Source organism: Malaya genurostris, chromosome 3 (assembly GCF_030247185.1).
Source record: "Malaya genurostris strain Urasoe2022 chromosome 3, Malgen_1.1, whole genome shotgun sequence".
Lineage (NCBI taxonomy): Eukaryota > Metazoa > Arthropoda > Insecta > Diptera > Culicidae > Malaya > Malaya genurostris.
The window spans coordinates 73,020,921-73,039,105 of record NC_080572.1 but is presented as its reverse complement, the minus strand read 5'-3'; the positions used below and the strand labels follow the sequence as shown (position 1 = coordinate 73,039,105).

Here is an 18,185-nt window from a genome sequence, read left to right as displayed (position 1 = left end):
GCTACCTAATGCTAAATCATGTTATTATTACTTGCAATATCGGTAATACACCTTTACTATTCCAATATTGCAACAAATGAAATTATTGAAATTTTCACTGAATGGGACTGATATGCGGGTACTTTGCATATGGGATAGACATGAGTTGATATTTTGTTCACATTTTTGATTTTACTGAACAAACCCTCCACTTTTATTGCAATTTTTGAATAAATATTGAGGATAGATTTCATTCCTCAAGCTAACTCAAAATTGGCGACTGATATGCGAGTATGGGCAGTTTAAGTCAATACTAATACTAATGGTTTTCGTATATGAGATGACTACTGGAGCTGAGATGAATGGGGGAATCGTTACATAAAATTTAAATTTCACCGACTCCGGCTATTTTTATAACATAGTAGTATTACAGAACAAAAGATTTATAATACGAAAATTCGAACAATTCTAGAACTAAAGCTTTTGAAATTGCAAAATATTTTCTGAAACTAAATTTATTTCCAGTTAGTCATCTAACCGATAATATCAAAAGACATGCGAGTCACTATTCGGTGCCAACAACCGGATATTTTACCGGTGTTTGTTTACATCTCTCATTCCGAATGAGCATGCTCCCCAAAACCACCACAACATTTGCTCACCTTTCTCAGCGTGCTCGTTCAAAACATTCGTCAGCTGTTTGCAGACTGCACTCATTTCGTCTCTCGTGACGCTGGTGGGTGGAGAAGGGGACTCCCGCTTCAACCGAAGTCTCACAAATCAATTTGTTTCTTTCCATGCAAAATGCGACTGACACTTCGTATTCGGTTTGTTGATGAACAAAAGTAGCCGATCTTTTAGCACAAATAATTCCCGGTAGAAACGCTCCCCCATGGTTGGTTTGTTTATTATGATGGACGCTTGGATTACGCTCTGCTCTGCCACCATATCCGCTCTCTAGCGCCCAACCACCCACTCTGATATCGGTCTGTTGGTTACCAACGAACAGCTGCTTTTGCTCCTGTCTACCGTGGAGGATCAACCGACACACAGGAAAGTTATAAAATAGTTGGCTTTGCTCAGAGCGCTGTTCAGTTCGCGTTGAGATTCTGTCGAGCGCGGATCTAGTCCGATTCGTTTTCCCTCCCAGCGGTGTAATTGTTCTGATAGTGAAGTTTCTTCTGCTGTTGGCGGTTTTGTTACGTACGGTAGGCAAAGTGAAGTGTGGTAAGGTGAAGGTGAAGTAGAGCACCTTTTGCGAGCTTCGGTTGCGGGTTGCTTCGACGAGACCTTTAAGGTTCAGCAAACCTTTTTTTTTTCCCGTCGTCAGTGGAAGTGTGCTGAGGAAAATAATAACTACCATTTCCCGTACCTTACGCGCAGGAAGTGTTTGACTAGTAAAAAGTGCTTTGGCTGAGATTTGCAGTGATAAAGAAGGATAAGGCCCACAATTGTTGATCACTTATTTATAGTGGATGAATTTTTCAGCAGCCACCTGGTGCTTTACAGTGTTCACATCAATTTCTGAAACGTGCGAAGGATTATTACGACGAATCGAATCAAGAAAGCCCATTTAACTTGGTAGTGAGTGAAATTAGGGTCCAATAAGTATACTTCACACTGAACATCGAAATCCACCGGCACCGTAATACCGATATATTATTGAAGTTGAAGAGTGTTTTTGTAACCGTTTGCGGATCGGTTTATTTGATTTGGCTCCAGTTTGTTTTTGCTACGATTACCCTTTCACCTCGGAGCTTGGGATCTGTGTTGGTGGGGCAACTTCAGTGGCATAGGGATTTAAAACGGATAAGGAGAGAATCCCGCATCGTAATCGAGTGTAATTGGAAATTTATGATACACATTTGTTTTCGAATATCAAGTTGAATCCAGTTTAAACAGACCCGTCTCGTGCGAGTTAACGGAAAGAGTGCTTCGACAAATCAATACGTTTTCGGATTGTTGTTGGACTAAAAGCTGTTTAGTAGTGACTTCTGGACTAGATAGTTTTGGGCTTGTTAAATCTTAACAATCGTAACTCGATCGTTTTCATGCGAACCGATTTTAGTGCAGCTGTATTTCAATAGCTGTAAGTGTAAGTATGATGCTACTAGTTATTCCTAGAAACGTACAGAAATCACCATATATTTAGAGTGTACTGCTAAACCTTATTTTAAAGGAAATGGGAAAGAGCGATGGTTTTTACACCGTTCTCCTGGGTTCGATTCATAATCCCCCACATAGGGTCAGAACATTAAACAGTTTAGGGCCCTATAATCGAAGCGAAAAAGTCTTATTTTGAAACAATTGGGTTAACATTTAAGTATAACAATGCGATTATGAGTCCATTAAAGACTGTCCCAGAAAGTATTGACGCACTTTGATTCCGCTGTAAATAATTCACAAGTGTTAGACATTCAAATTTTATGCGATATACTGATAATATTAGACTACAACAACAGAATGTTATTCCCAACATTTGTCACTTAGCCATTGTCGACTAGCTGACGCACCTTCTTGCGAACGTTCCTCATTAAATTCCGTACAGACTTTTTTCCGACAAGTTTTGCTGCTTTTTCCAATCTTTTTCGAACTGTTGAATGGTTTCGGCTACCGAGACATGTTTCCTAAGATGTGCCTTCGTTGATGCCCAAAATTTCTCAATTGGTCGAAGTTGTGGGCAATTTGGTGGATTCATGTCTTTTGGGACTAAAGCGACATTTTTGGTAGTGTACCATTCTACCGCAAGAAACAAAATCTGGCCAGAAGACAACAGGATCCTTGTGGCTTAGAATCGTGGGTAGAAGTCGTTTTTGTAAACATTACTTGTTGTATATTTCGCTGTTCATTGAAGCAGTGGTGATGAAGGGTTTCGAAATCTTACCGCAGCTACAAATTGCTTGCCAGACCATAGCTTTCTTACCAAATTTTTCGACTTCTATCGATGTCTCGGACTGGTTTAACACTTGCCCTTCTCGCACTGTATAATATTGTGGTCTCGGCAAGGATTTATAATCAAGATTCACGTAGGTTTCGTCGTCCATGATTATGCAGTTCAAATTTCCAGCAACAATCGTATTGTACAGCTTTCGAACCCTCGGCCTGATCGATGCTTCTTGTTTCGGACTACATTTTGGTTGTTTCTGCTTCTTATAGGTTCGAAGATTCAAACGTTCTTTAGCACGAATAACATTTGACTTCGAAGTGCCCACTTTTTTGGCCACATCCCGAACAGAAACCTCCTTCTTTTGCTCGAACGCCTTCAGTATACGTTTATCCAACTGAGGGTTAGCAGGACCTTTTTTTCGACCCGTTTTCGGTTTATCCTCAAAGGTGTTATCCTCACCGAGCTTCATGATTGCATTTCGCACGGCTTTTTCAATTACTCCTTCCATTTTTGCTTTTATTTCTCAGTGACAGTCCGCGTTCTGTGCACCATTTGTACACAATTTTTCGACGTTGTTCTGCTGAAAGTCCACGCAAACTAATGAAAACGAATAAACAACTGCACAAGTGGTTAGAGAAGGGTGTAAACAACAGGACGCAGCCATAAAAATTGACAGATTCTGAACCATTGCGAAATGGCAGCGGTTTTTGGTTGCATCCATACTTTCTGGGACAGTCTTTAGAAAGGCCATGCAATCACTATGATCACCGATTTTCAACCGACATGATTGTCATATACAAATTGAGCAAATGTCTGTGCGTGTATGTGTGTGTATGTGTGTATGTGACAAATAATGTCACTTAATTTCAGAGATGACTTAAAGGCTTTTCACAAATTCAGATTAAAATGAAAGGTCTTGTTGTCACATTGACCGCTAATGAATTTTAGGCCGATCCCACTTCCGGTTCGAGAATTACAGAGTGATATGCGCAAAAAAAAAATAAAAAATAGTTACTCACTTTTCTCAGAGATGGCTGAACTAGTTTTCGCAAACTTTTGCAGTTCCAAAGTTTGCTATTGAATTTCATATTATATACATAATGACGATTCGAAACCGGTACGCATCGGTACGTGCTGGTACGGAAGAGGAAAACACCACCGACTTCGCGAACGAAACGCGCAGTGCGTTTTGTTGAATTTCGTCTACCGTTACGGAAGAACGAAAACTAAACCGGTGTTTGGTTCGGTTAATCACGGTGCTGCGGTTGAATAAAATCATAGCCACCTTACGGTAGTGTGGCAGAAAGAATGAACGAATGTCAACGGATTGAAGTTTAATTGAAAAGGCATGCATTTAAATCTTATGCTTCGCGATGTATATTGAATTTAGAAAGCTGATTGTTGTGTTATATTGTCAATTAAAACAGTTAATAATATTTGCATACATGCTGTAATTACAACCGATTATATTTATAATAAGAACAAAAATGAAAATCAATCACAAAGAATGTTTTATGACGCTATTTGAAAAATAGTACTAGAAATTTTACTTGAAGCAGTAACAGGAGCACAGGTTTTCGTTATCGTTTAGTTGACTCAATCGAAAAAGTGTGTGGCTGGTAAATCAGCCAGCTTTAATTCAACGTCTTTGTCTTTATAATCAACATTCGAATGGAATATTTTTTTTTGCTGAACGTATTAAATGTAGGTCAAAATGCCCAATCGTCATAAAATTTTCGACATAGATAAGCACGAAATTTTCACATAGATAAGCACGAAATTTTTCGAATTTCGAAATTAAGCAGATTTAATTACTATTTGAACTTGTAGTCTAGGCCATTTAATGGTTGGATAAACTTTTTACGACTGTGACGGTCTCCGGGTTCCGACTCTGGAAATCCGATTGACAAAAACTTCATCGGATCTTGTATCGATTTCTCATGAAATGTCACTGAGAAAGACATCATTACACTACTACGAGGATTAAAACAGGTTTTCAACTTATTTTAACTGATCTCCAATGTGTCACTAGTCACTAGCAGTGCTGTAAAATTTCATTTTATTTCATTATATTGACATCGACTGCACACGGTCGATCACTTTACTGTGCTGTACTTTCGGAAATTTCATGATTTCGATTTTTTAATTTCAATTTTTCAAAAAAATTTTCAAACTTTAACCGCTGGGCAGCATCCCTTACCCATGTCCGATTTATGTCAAATTTTGCATGAGGACTTTTTTCGAGGTGCTTTAACTTTTGAATAATAGCGCTTTACGAAATTAGAGGTGATCCCAAAATATTGGCGCCCTTATAAATATACATTAGAGCGGTAAAAAACAACCTGTTTTGTCGGTTACGTCACTTATACCATTATATCTCCGGAACCAAAAGTCACAGCCATTTGGTCTTCGAACTTGATCAATGGTCCGATAATAACTTTCAAACGAGCATAAGTTTGTTAAAGTCGGTTCAGTCATCTCTGAGAAAATTGAAACACACACACACACAGAGACATTTTCCGATCTCGTCGAACTGAGTCGAATGGTATATTACACTATGGGTCTCTGAGGCTCCGTTCAAGTCGGTTTTTCCAGCAATTCTAATATCTTTTTTTAGAGAAAGGTAAAAACCCTTGATATTAAGGGCTGAGGCCAGTTTGTTTTAGGGCGTTTTAGGGGGCTATTTTCACGCTTCAAATCTGATTTTCTCAGAAACGGTGACGAATATCAAAAAACCCAACTGACAATCTCTTAGAAAATTAGTTTAGATTATTCTGTGAAAATTTCAGAATGATTCATTGACTTTAGCGGTCGGGAAAGTCTTTTTTTTCTGAAGGAAGAATTGCATAGCTGAAAACGGCAACTTTCAACTTTCAAAGAATATCTCGCCTTCAAAAGCATGGGTCAAAAATCTATCCCGACAATGTCTAGATAATTTAATTTAGATGCGATTAGTGCATAAAAACATACATGAAGTCGCGATGAAAATTAAGTGAAAGTTATTTTTGTGGAGGTAAGTCAATTTCTATGTCGGCGCCATTTTAGTTCCCTGGTAGCGTAACGAAACATGAGAGAGAAATAAAATCGGCTCAAAAAGGCTGCCAAACAAGCGGCAGCTTTCTTGGATTTTATGTGATGCAGTCAAACTTGTAACCGAAAATATCAAAACTTTCTTGGCCACTCGGCCAGATCGAGAGTTATTTTGCACATTTGCGAGAGAGCATGGAGAGAAATGTAATACGCACAGCGAGCCATGTGGTTTTACGCGACCTACTGGCCTGATTGATTGAATTGATTAACAAATATAAATATGAGATAAGAATTATTAAAAGTTGGAAATTGTTGATAAAAATATGGTTCCAATATTTTATGTCATCAAAACTCTTAGCATTTAAAGTTTTTGATGGGATTTGCCTCCGATTGACACCAAACTAAACTCATCCATTAGCATAGAATCTGCTGCAGATGTGGGCCTCACTGAAGATGTCGGACCTCTTCCCAAGGCACGAGCCAACGAGCGCACAAACTGACTCGGATAAGCGTCTATATCGTAAACGCCGATTGATCCAAATTTTGTCCGAATTCCTAGAGCTTGCTTCAGATAGAATTGGAACAAAGACAATTGCCTGTATTTCAGTTATTTATTATCGAATTCAAGATCTTTTTTTATACAAATGTAGCGTTTTCTTCATACTTTTAAGAAATAATACGGATAAAATTATTCGTCACGGTTTCGAAGGAATTCGGCTCATTAGGCGGCGCACACATTCTTCGTCCAACGTTTTAGCTATCTTATTCCACCAGATCGTCATCTGATTAATGTCTTTGACAACCTTTCCCTTTGCCTTGAGTCTCCTCTTCATGATTGCCCAGTATTTCTCAATAGGGCGGAACTGGGGGCAGTTGGGTGGGTTAAGGTTTTTCTGAACAAACTCTACCCCTCCCTTTCTCTGCATACCATTCTTGAAGGACTTTGGTGTAATGACAGCTTTGCAAATTTGGCCAAAACATTACGGGATGGTCGTAGGATCGAATGAACGGCAAAATTCGTTTTTGAAGACACTCTTTTGGGTATAGTTCCGATGTCATTGTCTTATTTGTAACGAAAACCTTTGTTTTTTTGCCACAGCTGCAAATGCCCTGCCAAATCATAAATTTTCTGGAACATCCCTCCGAGCCGTTGCCAAGTAAAATTTTTGACGTGGGATTTACCCAAAGTCAGCCTTGACATAGGTTTCATCGTCCATAAGAAGACACCCGTCGAACTTGGTCAGCACCTGGTCATATAGTTTCTGGATATAGTGCTGGACACTATTTTAGTCTAAAAAGTAGGAGAGTGAGTTTTTTTTCCACTAACGAACGCTAACTTTTTTCCGCTAAAAAAGCGTTATCCATTGATGCATTTCTAGTGTTTCGCATATTTTTTCAAACTCGGCCAATCTACCCAATCCTGGGGTTGGTTGACCGATTATCTTCTCTGCCCTTGATTGTTGGTTTCCTAATTTTCGGCTCAGGAAAGAAAATAAATATATGTGTCAAAAGTTTTATCTTCATAACTGCGGAAACCATTTATTAAAAAGTCTAATCAGAATGAGTACAGAAATTCCAAAAGTAAAACTCGGTCAACCAGCTCCGGTCTCCCCTAGATATACAGATCACTATCTAAGTTGAAAATAATAATTCTTACACACGAAATTATGACAACACGACAGAGTTAAAAATTTTGTAAGTATTTTGCGCGACTGAAATAGCGTTTCATTTTTATTTACGTGAATTTCTTCTTACTTCACTATGGGGCACTTTTTCAAAATTTACTATGTACATGATTGGATAGAACATAATCGCGAATATCTCTTGTAGTATTCTACGTTGCAACATATCACAACAACATTTCAACAAAGTTAGGATCGTTTTAATGCTACTCTGTGTTCATTAAAGTTCATCTGGCTATCACTTACGGTTTTGATGATATGATGGTATAAGTGAAGTAAACGCCAAAACTGATAACCGCTCAATTTTCTCGGATATGGATTATTCGATGTCAATTATGCTCGTTAGGTGAGCTTATTTCGTCGATCGCATCGAAATTCCATGCCTCGTGATGTATTTGAGATTTATTCGGTAATACCGTCGAGGTGGAGTAATATCATAAAAAACAGCTAATAATATTAATATACATGCTGCAATGAAAATTAATTATAATGATAAGAAAAATCCAATCACAAAGCGTTCCATGCAACTGAATAATATTACTCTAATTAGCTTGAATATCCTATACAGAAGTAACAGGAGTGCAGGATTTTGCTACGCCAATTCAAACGCTGCGCCAAATGATGCGCTCCTGTTACTTCTAAAAATCAAATTCATGTCGAATAGCGTTTTGTTGGGTTTAATCCAAACAGTACATGAACATTATCATCAGCATCAACTAGCTGGGAGTAAAACAAAATCTTTTGCCGCTATCACTATTTGGTGAGGTATATTTTTTACTAATTTTGCATTGCGTATTGCTATTGCGCACTGAGAACTGTAAAATTTACATTTTCAATGTGATTGCGATCCAAACTAATTATTTTCATTAAACCTAGCAATCTAGCATTCATTTCCCTTCGTCTAGTATTCATTTTATTGCGAATTAAACAACAGGTGGCGAAATTAAACACGGTTTGTATCAAACGAGAACATGTGTTGAAACTTCGCAAACGTGCCGTAATCAAACCAGTATTTTTACAAACTCTGGTGATAAGAACTGTTAAAGGAGCATTCCTGAAAGTTACAAACTGAGCCTCATGCATAAAAATTGACAAAAATAATTGATGCACATGCTCCTTTAATATTCTTTATCACCCACCATTAAACTTTCTAAAGATACAAAATTACCAATTTCCACGATTTTAAAAGTCTCATTGACACGCGTTATCCTTAGTTAAAAATTCCTGTAGGATTACTGTTGTCACTAATTTTCACACCCTTCAACGATTTTAGACGTAAATCGATCGGCTCTCATGTCTGATCTTGCTCATATGTGATTTTCCTCTACAGGAATCAGTGTTAATAGTAGCTCAAAATCACTACCGATTTTATATGATGGAAGATCAAATCACTGATCAACTGATCTTGACAAGATCAGATCATTAGTGATCTTTATTGGAAAAGATCACAAGCAATCATCTTCGCTGGTGATTACGATCTGATGATATTTTGATCAAGGATGGCTTTTATCGTATCAAAGAACGCTCACCAGCAACTCTTTACACGATTGAATCAGTTCCATCAAAGAGAGACGGATATCTTCGCAACAACAAAAACCCGGCATGACTCATTTAACATATAATAGACACCAGTGCAAGAGCGAAATTCTCTCGATGACATTTCTGAGAATCAAAGGTTACGCTGCTAATCGGTAATCACCAACACTGATTTTGATTTTGATTTTTCCAGCCCTGATTCAAGAGTGTCTTCGAAGATAACAGTTTCACTGCCTGTAAAATTCAACTGCACGATCTTCTACATATGGGTTTTGCTTTCTAATAAAATGCAAAATTTAACAAAATGATGCCTAAACTATTCTAAGCAAAATGTTCTATACAATGAGCATAAAAATCAAACCCGCAATATTTTTTGGTAATATTCCTGATTCTGTTTATTTATTCGACATAGAAAGTAATGTTAAATGTATGTGTGAGAGCATTTTTGAAGATTTATAACCTTTTTGTGTTCATTTATATGCCAATTTTAATTTTATTGGCGGAATTTTTCCGATCCGGAGAGGTTAATAAGCATAAGGTTAAAAACCTCATATTTCAGGAATTGCAGAATCGAAAGTTGGATCTTAATGAAATTCTATTCATAATAACTTTCTTTTGAATCAACATTCGTTATAATTGATCAATACCAGTTCCATTCTAGAGTTATAGACCACTATTTATTTAGCAAACGAATCAAAGTCGTTTGCTGTGTTAATTAAACATTTGCGCTCACAACCCACTATTTAACCTACATGTTGTTTGAGATCTAAAAGATTTTTGAATACTGGATATTGATGACGAACCTTTCATTTTAATCTAATTGTATAGAAATCAGATGTTTCTATCTTGAAGAATTAAATTCGATAATATATATGTCTATTCAAATATTTTTCGGAATCAACATTCGTAAAATTGTAAAAATTTACTCCAATAATCGATGTTATCAGGCTTTAAAAGTAGTTCAATATAAATAAAATTACTAACATGAAAGGAAAGTAATTAAACAAGTATCATAGATCACAACTTTCAAAATATGTAGGGTTTATTATTCTTACAAAATTGTATAAATTTTATATTGTGATCGGGGACTTATCGGAGAGTTATTTAGCACAGGTTGCGATGCTTATTCTCATCTGACTGGAGCACTCGAACGTCGTTCTTGGTTAGAAAATAATATCAATTTAAATTTTGTTGCCCAATTTTTTAATTCACGGTGTTCGGTTTTTTGATTCACAATTTCGTGTGCAAAATGGGCTTATTTCCACCTCTGCTTCATACCTCGGAACCTCTTTATCCAATTCCATATTCGTTTAAAAACTCTGAATACATCATTCACGTCACGCGGATGAATTTTGCACTCGGTAATTAGATAAGGTTATTAAATTTAGGAATGAAGAAAGGATCACCCAAAGAAGTTTACTTGAAACATACTCAACGATGGTAAACAAGAAAGAAAATCAACCCACCAAACAGTCGTCGTATTTCGAGCACCTTTTCGGGGATCATAAAAACCAAACCGACCAACATTGTGAGCGCGCAATGAGAACCGGGCCCGTCGGATGACCAAAGTCATTTGCACGGCCGATTACAACATAATGGAAAGTAAACGAAACATTAAAGTTCTCCAGCAGCCGGAGCCACCGTTGCCACTTCCATCGCCGCAACAGATTTTCTATTTCTGCCGGTTGGTCGGTCGGTCGGTCGTTCGGTCGCAGACTGTTCTTGGAAAGTTATTCGTTTTCACCACACTCCACAACTCAAGGCTCAGCTTGTATGTGGGAGGCGCCGGGGTGGTGGTGATGATGATGATGATGATGATGATGATGATGCCTGGTAGCAGCGCGTAATAATGCTCACCGAGTTGGACTTTTCCTCTGCAGTCGTCAAAAAGCAACTCAGTAGCAACCGTCGGAAAGCATAGATGGGTTAACTTTTACTTTCCAGTCCATCCAACTGAAGCCCGTACCAATTCCGAACCGAAGCAGTCACTTTTACCACCCATGGCTGCTGGCTGCCGGTAGGTGGAGGAGGCCAGCAAAACAACCAGGCTCAGGTGATTGCCGAGAAAGTGGAAAATCTCGGCACTCCGTTCGGTTCTATGTGGGTGCTGTAACTGACGGGATTGTGGGGATTCTGAGTTGGTTTTTCCAGCAGGTGACAGAGGAGGGACCGGAAATGTAATTATGCGTTAAGGCGCAAAATGTAATTAGTTACGCTTAATTTAGCTACGAACGTCCACAACTCCGGACCGAAGTCAATAAAGAAAACTGAAAGGAAGTTGTAACTAGACATGCCAGCTTGTTATTGCATGTTTATTCTTGAGGCTAAAGGAAAGTATATTTTCACCGGGGTTTTTTCGTTGATGTTGTTGAAATTTTTGCATGGATTATTTTTGTATTTACGCGGGTATAGCTATTATTTATCAATGGTGAAAATTGTCAGATTCGATAACACTTGGACAAAATATCATTACTCATTGCTACCATATCCGAGAAAAACTGACAACTGTTCTGATAAAGTAACCAGCATACAAGAAATTCACCTGTTCTATTGTTCGTCGGTATTAGCGTTGACACCCGATACGATAAACTTCACCGAACTGGCAAAATCTGCCAGGAAAATATTTTCTTTCAATAATAACGTATCCATCAATGGTCTTATTATGTTTATGAACACTTCGGTGCGCGGAATTCGAGCTCCGGCACAACAATAAAGGATAGCGCAGCACAATAACGCCATCGGAATCTCTCTACCAAACACCCAATATAAACATAAACAAACAGATAATTGAAGGTAGGGGCACTAATATAGAAAATCAATTCGAAGTTTAGCGTGCTACGGGGCTAGGTGTCAGCGAGGGGAAAATGGTTGGATCGGTTTCATTGGATGCGTATTAGCAAATGGTTGAATCGATTATGATAATTGAGTGAAGCGAAGCGTGCGATTCACATAATCGAAGTACATTTACCCGTAAGTGAACGATGATGATGGGCTCAGCTAATCCCTTGATAGGGTTAGGAGTTCTTATACTGGTGAGGGTAATATAATTTGTAGGATTATCCCTGTTCTGAATAACTTTCTGGGGTAAAACGTGACTGGAAAGGGATGAAAAAGTAAGACAATGTATCAGGAACGTTTTTCCCTTTTTTTATAAATATAAAAAAATAGGTCGCTCGAACTTTAAACAAAGTGTCATATAGCAATCGATTCGGCTCAACGAACTGTTGTGTTGTTATCAAAGAAGTCGAGATCTCAGATATAACGGGACCGATTTTGGTCTTGTTGCAAATGAAAGGTCCCCTCGTCGCCATGAACGCTATTGAATGTTTTTGTTTATTATGTCAAAATTTCCAGTATTTTTACAATATCTGTCAGAATTGTCCTTTTAAATAAAATATGTTTTTAGACTTAGAATTCACAGCTGTAACAGCTGTCCAACAAGCCATAGTTTGTTGAAGTCCGTTTATGTTTTAGGCTTTGCATGATAAAGCAATGCTTTGGAGCAGCGTGAAACACGATTTTTGATACTGTTATATGCAATTGTTCCAAACAAGTACAAAAAAGACTGTGTACAGCATCTTTTTCATGACATTTTGCCTCGAATCAATTTTGGCACGGTTCGTTTTTGGCAACATAATCGTTCGAATATGACATATATAAACCAGAGGATGATGGAAACATTGTTGGGAACAATCCCATAGTTATATTGATTTAATCTACTTACAACGGAGTGCAATGTCTTTACTGACGTGCCGAACGAAAACGTGTTTTCAACTTTTTGTCTTTTCTCATATAGAAAGGCTATGCAATCACTGTGAAAACCGACTTTTTAACCGAGGTCCGGAGGGCCGAGTGCCATATATCATTCGACTCAGCTCGACGAACTGAACAAATGTCTGTGTGTGTCTTTATGTGTGTGTTTGTGTGTGTATGTATGTATGTATGTATGTATGTATGTATATCACAAAAATGTGCAGTCGATTTTCTTGGAGATGGCTGGACCGATTTTCACAAACTTAAATTCAAAGTTTTTCGATTTTTTTTCAGAGCCCGCTCATCCAATCCATATGAAAGGTCTTTCTATTTCATATAACCTTACAAAATTCCATTTGCATACGTCTTCCGGTTCCGGAATTACAAACTGATAGGTATAAAAATTTTATTTTCTGGGGCGTGTTTTTATCCATGATACGGAAAAATTCAATCAAGTACAATCAAATAAATTTGTCCCGGGTTGGCGGTTCAATGCATAGGGCGCTGGTCTTACAAGCCAGTTGTCGTATGTTCGAGCCCCGACCTGCAAGGGTTCTTAGTGTCAGTAGGATCCATAGTACTAGCCATGCAATGATTCTGTACACTAAGAATCGGCTGCGAAGTCTGTTGAAACAGAAAGGCCAAATTCCACAAAAGGAATGTAATGCCAAGACTTTGCTTTGCTTTGCTTACAATCAAATAGCCGTATAAATCTTGAATTGGACAGATTTGGTTAGTTTATGATCAAATACAATGATTTTGGATACACTGATTCTTCGTTCCAGATTCCGGAAGTATGGGAAAGTGATCTTGTACTCCAAACCGGAAATCACTCCGATTTCTTAGAAACGGCTGAACCGATTTTCACAATCTTAGATTCAAATGAAAAGTTTCTTGGTCCCATAGTCAGTTATTGAATTTTATCCAGATCGAACTTTCGGTTCGGAAGTAACAGGGTAAAATGTGTGTGAGTGTATATGTGTGTATGTAACATTTTTTGCACTAACTTTTCACGTGATAGCTGATAGCTCTTGAATTATGTTTGGATAGGATTTTCGGTTCCGGAGTTATGGGATAAAATAAGCAGAGAAATGAAAATATGCGTACCTAAATAACTTAGATTTCAAAGAATGGTCTTATAATTCTATACAAAGCTCCTGAATTTTATCTGGATCCGACTTCCGGCTTCGGAATTATAGTAGTTGATTCATCAGTGCAGAGCAGTTCAAATTGAATTGCTTAATGCTCAGCAATTCAATTTGAGCTGCTAAGCAGACGTAAAGTTTCTGCTATTTGCAGAGTACTTATAATTTGCAATGGAGTGCAATGTCTTTACTGACGTGCTGAACGAAAGCATATGGTCAGATTCATATGAAAAGTCGTATACTCCCAACCAAGGGTCCAGAATTTCATTTGGATCCGACTTCTGGTTCCGGAACTACAGGATGATATTGTGAAACGAAATTAATATAATGTAAATCATTTTTCTCGTATAGCCGAGCCGATCTAAGATTCAAATTAAAGGTCTTATGATCCTATAAAACATCTTGCTTTTTAGTCAGATCCGACTTTCGGTGTAAGCGATACAGGATGATTAGTATAAAAATGTCCATTTCACATAAACTAATCAGGTTTATCGGGTTTGCAGATTTGGATAGTCGACAACCAAATCAACTTGTTCCCAAAAAATTTAACTAGCACTGCGATTTTTCAAAGATGTCTACATTGATTTTTGAAAATTTTAAATCAAATGTGAACTAAAGCTTTGGAATATAGACAATTGCCTGTATTTCAGTTATTTATTGTTGAATTCAAGATCTTTTTTTCTACAAATGTAGCGTTTTCTTCATACTATTAAGAAAAAATACGGATAAAATTATTCGTCACGGTTTCGAAGGAATTCAACTGACTTAGGGGAGTTTAACTGACTTCGGCTACACCGATTCTCGAATTTCGTTTCCCGTATCGAATTGTTTCTTAAAGTTTAATTGTTTTCTAAAAAAAACTAGGTTTATCGAATTCCATAAACAAAGTTTTTAATTAAAAGACTCATACAAAATTGATCAATTTTATCCGATTCCGACTTTCAATTCTGGAATTACAGAGTGATGAGTTCTCAAAATTCAAACCGATATAGAATATGACAATACCAAAATGCTTCAAAGCTGGACTCAATACTATTTATTTATTTAATTTAATTTATTCGTCATACCTTATGATCAAAAAATGAACCGGAATTTTCATTTTAAAATTCCTGCGCTTGTCCAATCGGTAAACTTTTATTCTCTCAACATTGGCAACACTTTTATACACATTCTGTCAAATTTTGACGTATATCGTACGATTAGTTTTTGTTTGGCGTTTATACAAAGAAGTTGAAAAATTTTCGTGTGGCGATTTTTATAATGGATGAGAATTTAGAACAACGTGCGTGCATCAAATTTTGTGTTGCAAATGGATTTAAGTGTTCCGAAACGTTGAAAATGTTAGAAAAGGCCGCTTCAAAGGTGGTCGTACAAGCTTGGATCATGATGAGATCCCTGGCCGCCCAACAACATCTGTTACTGAAGAAAACATTGAATCGGCGAAGCAAATCGTATTGCAAAATCGTTCTGTACCGATTAGAGAGATTGCTGTGTTTTTGGGCATCTCTTATGGATCAGCCGAACACATTTTAACTGATGTTTTGGGTTTGAAACGCGTCGCTTCCCGGCTGGTGCCAAAAAAGCTGAATTTCATTCAAAAACAGCGTTGGTTGTGTCGCAGATTTTGGCCAAAAACTCAACCAATATCATCAACCAAGCACCGTACTCTCCAGATATGGCCCCGTGTGACTTTTTCCTCTTCCCCAGACTCAAATTGCCATTGCGGGGAACGCGTTTTGAGACCATAGAGACCATAAAAGTGAATTCGTTGCGTGAACTAAAGGCCATACCTTCGGCGGCCTATAAAACTTGTATGGAAAATTGGATCAAGTGTTGCCATGCATGTATTGCCGTAGGAGGAGAGTACTTTGAAGGCGATAATAAAGAATATTTATTAAAAATTGAAATTTAATAAAGAAATTTATTAAAAATTAAAATTCCGGTTCTTTTTTGATCATAAGGTATTAATTAATCTACCTGATTTGAAGCTGATCTAGGTTAATAGAAAAATGATTTGTTTCGGTTGATTCTATTGGTGAAATAAATTAGCTAGTTATTTAATGTCAACAAAAGTTGAGTTGATGCTACTGGCAATGTATTTTTTTTATTCTGTCATACTTTTCCTTTATATTTTGGTTAATTTTATCTATGGTATTATTTGTGTAATGATACAACTAAGTTTATTGTTAGAATGAATTTCATCAGTTTTATTTCTTATAACCCAGAGAATTTTTCTCACCCGTGGATAATCAAAAATGTTGGAACTGTTGTAAATGGAAAATTGATGTGCTCCTTGAAGCTTTTTAAAAATTCAAGTGTATGTATGGATGGTTAATAATATTACTAAAAACTGCATAGAATTTCATGACACTTTTTTTATAGAAAATACTTGATGCAGGATCTCTATCTTGACCGGACTTATAGAGCACCGAATTGTGGGATACAATAAAAATTAATATAAGGAAAGGGGGCAAAGCGTGGTTTTCTTGATATCTTTTCTGGTTTATGGTGTCTGCTGCCGAAATACGTTTTCTTTAATTTTCTTGTAGAAGTATTACATTTATGACACTAGGCTTTTGTTTCGGTGCGTCGTTTTAATCCTTCGAAATTTTCGATCGCATATTAAAAAAAACTTTTTTAATCCACCTAGTGGTGTAATGATGCCTTTCTCTTATTGTTTATATTTTCAAAAACATCACTAGAAGATTCTGTCAAGTTTCTTTTTTTTAAACTTGAAAAAAATCAAAAACTTTCTTCGGTATAAATTACCATCACCGTTTGAATTTGTAAACAATTATGTCAAGTTAAGAAAGATTTAAATGTGGCAACCCTGCACGCTATACAAAATTGAACAAAGCACGCTGTGTGCTAGGCGGGTGCGTTTTTTTTTCTTCTTCCGTACCAGCACGTACCGATGCGTACCGATTTTGCATAATTTCGTATGACAGTTTGAAAGTTTTGATATACATTGCCCTATAATTTCGGAACCGGAAGTCGGATCTAGATGAAATTACACAGTATCTTTTGAGACAATGAGAGCTTTAATTTGATTCATGATATGTGAAAATCGGTTTAACCGTTGCTAAGAAATCGAAATGAGTTACATTTTTGGAGCTTTTCTTCACTATTACCGGTGCGTTCGGATGCGGAAACCGAGCACTAGTAGCCCCAAAGTAGATTTATATACCTACCAGCTAACAAGGTCTGTTAGACTAGATGAACTTACCAGTAAATTTTATAAAAATGTGCACTTCGTTTCGCCATCGTTTGTGAAAAAATCTCACTGTAATACCGGAATCGAAAGTCGGATCTGGATCAACTTTTCGAGGACTTTTTGAAGAATCTCAAGACCTTTCATTTGCATCTTAGTTTGTAAAAATCGGTTGAGAAATTTCCGAGAAAATTGAATGTGCATTTTCTCATAGATTTACGCATATTGCCTTGTAATTCCGGAACCGGAAGTCGGATCGGGATAAAATTCAATGCGGTCTATGCCCAACTAGCAATCCGCAACTAGTTCTGATGCGACTAAGTCCGAACTATGTTGCAACAAGAGCACGAATATGTTTTTTATGTCATACTGGTTAAAACATCAATGTTTCTTCATAACACAACTAGTTACGAAATAGTTATTTAGGTTTCAAATCCCCACATCTTTTTGTCATATTGAATTATTTATAAATAATAAGCTATCGTTACTTAATCCAAACATATCTTTATTAACAACTATGCTTCTAGCTACTAGTTGAAAATAAGTTTATTTGACTCCAATATTAGCATCCCGTAACTAGTTCTGATACCACTTAGTCCAACTATGTTGCAACAAGAGCACGAACATGTTTTTTATTATTTTTACGTTTCGTCTTTGACTCATCAGTGCAGAGCAGTTCAAATTGAACTGCTTATTGCTAAACTCGGCAGTTCAATTTGAACCGCTAAGCAGACGTAAAGTTTCTGCTACTTACAGAACACTTTTTGTTTTGCAACGAAGTGCAATGTCTTTTCTGACGTGCCGAACGAAAACGTGTTTTCGACTATTTCTGGCCGATGCAGGTATGGTCATTTAGGGGTTAGCCAAATTTTGTGCTAGGGCACATAACCGTTTTCATTATTTTTACGTTTCGTCTTTGACTCATCAGTGCAGAGCAGTTCAAATTTGTTTATGATAAACAG

General features: G+C 37.2%; 1 protein-coding gene across 3 annotated transcripts in view; it reads left to right on the top strand.

The window, feature by feature from the left end:
- Positions 1-1,084: 1,084 nt before the first annotated feature.
- The window catches only part of LOC131436812 (Ig-like and fibronectin type-III domain-containing protein 1), a 380,038-nt gene continuing 362,937 nt past the window's right edge, over positions 1,085-18,185 (top strand). For all 3 annotated transcript variants that reach the window (XM_058605742.1, XM_058605740.1, XM_058605739.1), the window contains exon 1: positions 1,085-2,068. The gene's annotated coding sequence lies outside the window, so the exon portion shown is untranslated. The remainder of the gene's footprint in view (positions 2,069-18,185) is intronic.